General features: G+C 47.4%; 1 long non-coding RNA gene across 3 annotated transcripts; it reads right to left on the bottom strand.

Annotated features, from left to right (window-relative positions):
• Nucleotides 1–3,033: 3,033 nt before the first annotated feature.
• Nucleotides 3,034–5,270, bottom strand: LOC125516066. 3 transcript variants are annotated; one of them, XR_007287227.1, is made up of 4 exons: nucleotides 5,212–5,270; nucleotides 4,255–4,548; nucleotides 3,740–3,891; nucleotides 3,034–3,648 (listed from the first exon to the last, which is right to left on the bottom strand). It is a non-coding gene; the product is annotated as an uncharacterized LOC125516066 (long non-coding RNA). The 3 variants fall into 3 exon arrangements; XR_007287226.1 differs by having other exon boundaries at nucleotides 3,740–3,821; XR_007287225.1 differs by lacking the exons at nucleotides 3,034–3,648; nucleotides 3,740–3,891 and having other exon boundaries at nucleotides 3,982–4,548.
• Nucleotides 5,271–5,996: the final 726 nt, after the last annotated feature.

Below are 5,996 nucleotides of genomic sequence, written 5' to 3'. Positions count from 1 at the left end.
CACGTACTTGCAAAATGGGTACGAATACACATGGTTTCCAAACTTTCCCTTTTACATACTTAATTAAGGATGCTAAAAATTCCTGAACGTTCGGGATTTATCATTTGCGTCCCAAAACTAATGAGATCGCCTTACGAAACAAAAATTATACTCCTCCTAAAAGCCACAGCCCTCGCAGGAGCACTTGCGGCGCGCCACGAGTGCCCTGGTGCGCGGCCGTTTCCCAGTGCGCCGACACAACACCTCTTCCTCAGCCTCGCAACTCGCGAGGTGCTGATTGGCGGCTTGCCGGCGGGCGAGCGCGATCTCACCGGTGTGGTGATCCGGCGCCAACAGGTACTCCTCCTCGCTGGAAGCGTGCACCCGGTCCACGTACCGCCAAGCGTAGATGAGGCGCTTGGGCCCGACTGCACTCAGGGCGTCGGCACGGGCGTCCTCCGCCACCCTCACGGCCCTCGCACGAGCCTTCTGCCAAAGAGCCAATTGCCTGACTCTCTCGGACACGACATAGGCCTCCCAGGCAGCTTGTTCCGCAGTGCGCTTCTCTTCCTCGGCCTTCTTCTCTGCCTCTATTTGGCGCGCTCTGCTGGAGGCAAAGCCTCCCACAAGGCGACATCCATTTCTTTCCAAAGCTCCTCAAGGCTGGGGGGCTCGGCGGGCGGCGCGGCGTTCTCCTCGTAGCGGGGAGCCGACGCGTCCTCCGGCGCGCGTGCTGGCAAGATTGGGAACACCGACGCGTCCACCTCGACGCGTCACGGCGAGGAGCGGAACGCCGACGCGTCCTCCTCGACTAGTGGCGGCGAGGAACGGAACGGCAACGCGTCACGTCGCGGCGAGGAGCGGAACGCCGACACGTCCTCCTCGACTAGTGGCGGCGAGGAACGGAACGGCGACGCGTCGCGTAGCAGCAAGGAGCGGAACACCGACGCATCCTCCTCGACTAGTGGCGGCGAGGAACGGAACGGCGACGCGTCGCGTAGCAGCAAGGAGCGGAACCCTGACGCATCCTCCTCGACTAGTGGCGGCGAGGAACGGAACGGCGATGCGTGACCGTCCGCGCGGTGCAGCGAGGGGCTCCTAGGGCTTGGGAGGGGCGATGCCATGGTGGTCGACGTGAGAGGGAGGGGGAGATAGCGATGAACGTGAACGTGAGGGGGAGGAGATAGCGATATTGTGGGAGACGCAGTATTTATAGCGAGCAATGGTACACCTACGTAAGATATGGACTGAGCTGCACTGACTTAACTGCCGGTCCAGTTGCATCACTGACATGTGGGCCAGACCCCTGTTGGGCCCATATGTCAGTGACCGAATGCACCTGCAGTTAAGTAACAGTTACATGGGCATATTTGTTGGAGTAAATTACGGGGGAGCGAAGGGGTGGAAATATTGCTGGTCACAACGGATTGGACGAGCGTGGGGGGAGGAGAGTCATGCATGCAGATTTTTTCACACGGGGTGGAGTGGTGGGACCGCTGGAGGGAGAAGGAGAGTTTGGCAGGCATATTGTTTCCACACATGGAGAGGAAAAGATTTGGAGACAAACGGGCTTCCTGCAGGTATGGGGAACGGTGCATAATAAGTCATCTTGCATGCCGGGCTAGGTATAGTCTCAAGTCATTAAAAACAAACACGCCCCACACATGTTCATATTTCAAGGTGCACTAAATTATTGCATGCGATGATTAAGGCTGGCCATAATGGTGGTATCTTAGCTGGTATCATGCACACGGGAATAACAAACATGCTGATGTGGCAAGGAATTAAAGAAGAGAGGGGGGTAGAGTAACTAGTGTTCATGCATGCATTGGTAAACACATTTTTTTGTGGAGAGCGACAGCACTAGTTGAGTACTTTTGCAGACTTCAGAAACTATTCCACAATGTGTCAACATTCACAATGTCAAATCAATATTTTTACACTCATTATAGAACATAGTTCTTATACTCATTATAATCATTACTCCCTCCGTCTAGGTGAGCAAGTCATCTTAGATTGTGCACCGTGACCAATGAGGGGAAAACGAAAGATCTTAATGTTTATTTGCTAATTAATAGCATTGCATGCAATGAACTAACCACTGCATGTCGTGTTTGGTAGTCTCAAGTCATTAAAAGCATGCACACCCACATCTTCTATTGGTTGATATGTCAAGAAACAAGAAACGAGGTAGAAGTTAATGCACCGCGCCGAAGTGTTTTGGAAGTATTGTAGATATTAATATTTTTAGTATAAACTAGTACAAATGCCCGTGCGTTGCACCGGGCGAAATATTAAATATAACTTGCTGCATGTGCCATTATGCAACACTTTTTAAATCCAATTTTTACAAACGTGGGAAATAAGGTTATGTTGAGTATTTCTTTTTGGACAATGAAATTTGGACGTACCCTAACAATGTTCGACATGACCTATTTCACCTCTCCGATGAAACAGTAGTTGTGTATGAAAGTCTTTCAATCAATAATATTTATTGTTGTACAGAAAACATGAATATTTTTAAATTTGAGAAGGTGTTTTTTAAAAGAAAGTGATAATGTTTTTAGAATGGAATCATTTTTATGGTCACAAACATTTTTTGGAATATTATATTTCATTTGTAATTTATTATGCACTGTTTTTTGGGCTTGGCCCATTGAAATACTTTTATTCACACACACGCAACACGCACGAACTCGATCTTTCTTCCCGTTCCCCATTCTCCTTCCCCACTGCTGGAGAGCGCCGCCGCCTCCCTTGTCCCTGTCTTCTGACTGCGCCGCCGGGACCTTGGGCGGCTCCTGCTTCCTCCCTGTTCCTTCCCATCCCACCTCCAGCAGGCTCCAACCATGGCGGTTGGTGGACGAGCAGCCGCCGTCTGGAAGCTTGTCCTTCGCATTCAACTTGGCAACCCCTCCTTTCTTATGCTCCAACCTTGGTTAGTTGTGGCAGTAGTAGTATAGTTAGCAGATTCAGATTTGCTTTGGTAGCTAGTCTTTGACACTTTATGATTAGTTACTAAACAATGTGTATGGCCCAAATGGTAGCATGTAGTCAGCATGAGAAAGATCTCTATTGCTCGATAGTGTACTGCTTACATATTCAAGCATCTTAATCCTAACAAAACAGAGCATCACAATTGCTTCAAGAATATGCAACGCTATACTCTGAGGCCACCTTCAGAGAACAAATCAGAAGATCTTGCAGCGTGTCGAGTCAACTCACGTACAACATTAATAGGTATTTTATATCCAGTTATCCACTATGAATTACTCTCTCGTGTGTGTGTGTGTGTTTCTTCTCTAGATACCAAGAATCATTTTTCGTGATTTACATTTACACACAAACATCCAATCTTACCGACACACGTCACTCGCATGCCTAGCTGCCTGACATGTTTTTGTGACAGATTGCTTGGCAGTTGCTAATCTATCCATGACGATGAACGCACATAAGTTTTAGCATGGCAAAAAAACGAGATGGTAGCATTTGGTTTTGCCAGGGTAGGGAAGAGCTAGGACAAAAAAAGGAGCTGGTGGAGATAGCTTAGCCTTGCATGCAAGAATAACATGTCGAAAGCTGGGAGGAGATCATGTGCGGATTGTGCTTGACTGTAGACGGACCGTCGAGCTCGAGTTTGACGAGAGGCGGCATAGCTCGGACAAATGCCTTCATGAGTAAAAAAATGTAAAAACTTCAAATATTTGTAGTCATGCATGAGAACAAAATTGTGCTAATTCACGAAGCTCATGGTCTGAACCTTAAGAGGCATTATTCTCTTGTCTTGTCAGCGTGCTACATAACCATAGTCAAAGCTCGAAAGTTGTTGAACCGTTATATGCCTGGATGCAAATTTTAAGATAGATTATTGCTTGTTTCATGGGCTCATGCAAGCATAGTATCATTAGCAATCTGGAGAGAGAAAAGCAACATTAGCAATGAAATGATCACATGAGACTGCATGCTTGATTTAAGTTGCAGAATAGCAGAGCACGCATACTCTTGTTTTAACATATATATGGCCCCATAACTGAGTGCAAAAATGGTAGGATAGTGCGCATATTCATTTATTAGTTGCTTAATCTGACAAGAAAGTAGAGATGACAGTAAGCAGAAAAAATCTAAAATATGTGGTAACTGAAATAGGCCTATTTTAATGGTCTGCATTAAGAGATTATGAAAAATGCATATGCATGTCAATCCAGCAAAGCTTCCACCCAAGCAGTCGAGCCTCTGGATGTCTGCTTTTTGGTGCAGTGGAAGTTGCTCGCTCACCTGAAGGCTCCTGGTCTCCTGGAGGTGATTGATTGGAACGGCAGCTGCCAGAACCGGAGCGCGACAGGTCAGAAACACAAGGCCAACACTATAGGTCGCAGTCGCAGTCACAGTTGCCGACGCCGGCTTCGATGTCTCACCCTCATCGTAATCCTGGTTGTCCCCTGCTTAGCCATTCCCGATGCCCGTCCTCATGAACTCCCATTGGCAGAGCGTGCACCAAGCACCATGGCCTCTCCTCCTCCCAGGCATCTATGTTGGAGATCCTCCTCCACCTCGCTGCACCAGGCCTCTCTATATATGCAATACCAGTACAACAAAACATCAAAATTAGCAAAGGGGGCATAGCAAACACATTTGACACCCCACAAATCCTCGACAATTATCAACATAAACATACAGATACCCCGCTACCCACCCCGAGTTGGTCACACCAATTTTTGGATAAACGGATGGTTTGCTCTACATTACATATTTCAGTCAGAAGTATAGCACATCAAATATCATGAGTGATCCAAGTTGTTCACTTGCACTTGCAGGCTAAGAGCTTTGAGATTTTAGTTGGCAGGTAAATAGGGAATTGTCTCCTAAAGTTCATATATGCTACTATAAAATAGTTTCAATAGAGGTTCTGAATTTTGATGTATTAAAATTATCATCATTTTAATGTGGGAAAAATCTTAAAGTTATATGGTGAGCTACTTAATTAAGAGCAACCTCAGTTTTGATGGTATCTATGGCAGAACTTGTCGAATTGTGTAGTCCAAGTAGCTAGCTGCCTTCAAGAAAGAAATCTACAGTGGCACATCTGCTCTCTGAATGCATTGGCAAGAAACAAAACAACACCTAGTACCATCCATCTGCTATGGCCGTTTCATGCAGTTTAACTAAGCACTAACAGGTAATTATATAACAGAAAACTTGGCGCATGTCACTTAGCTTGGGCAAGCAACATACCTCGTCCTCTTGGTTAGTCCAAACAAACTGTACGCTGAGCCTCAACTCACCACCTGCACATTTTACGACATCCATGAAACGAAAAAAATAAACATAATTGTCAACCAACAAAACCAAAACACAAATAGAACATCAAATTTTAGCATTTACTCGCCTTCTTTCACCAATCCTAGAAGAGCTGCCAAGTACTCAGTCTTCTAGCGCCTACAGGAGATTAGTCCTGCTAGATTTTGCACAGAGCAACGAAAGAGAAAATCCAACTCAGAGTCAGTTTAACACGCAAGAAAGGAGTGACCAACAATGGACGAACCAATTGCCATCCCAACAGCTGCAAATCTCGCAAAGGCGGACATAGCAGACAATCCCGTGTCCTAGCAGGAGCAAACAGATGCAATCGTTGGCGCTATACCCATTCTAATCGCCATGAAAAGGAACAATGTAAGATCACCAGCGGCAACATCAAGCCCCGTGTAAGTCCGTTCCAATCACACCCCAGTGCACAAGCACATGGACGGTGCGTACAAATTAGCAACGGCAGAGCCAGCCAGTGCCCACCTCAACATTCACCCCGTCCTCCGCAGCTACTACCCAACATCCAGGCCCATGACCCTCCGGATCCCGTGGGAGTCGTCGGTGCCCGTCCGGAGTGGCGGCACGGAGGGGATCAGGCGGCCGCCCATGGTGGGGAAGGAAATTCTCCCGGAACCTTTGGTGGCACCCCGTTCCACATGCCCACCATCCTCCCCCATCTCTTAATTTCGGCTGAGAGGCAGGCGAGCAACACC

This window comes from Triticum urartu, chromosome 6, assembly GCF_003073215.2.
Source record: "Triticum urartu cultivar G1812 chromosome 6, Tu2.1, whole genome shotgun sequence".
In the NCBI taxonomy this organism is placed as follows: Eukaryota; Viridiplantae; Streptophyta; class Magnoliopsida; order Poales; family Poaceae; genus Triticum; species Triticum urartu.
This window is presented reverse-complemented; position numbering and strand designations above follow the sequence as displayed.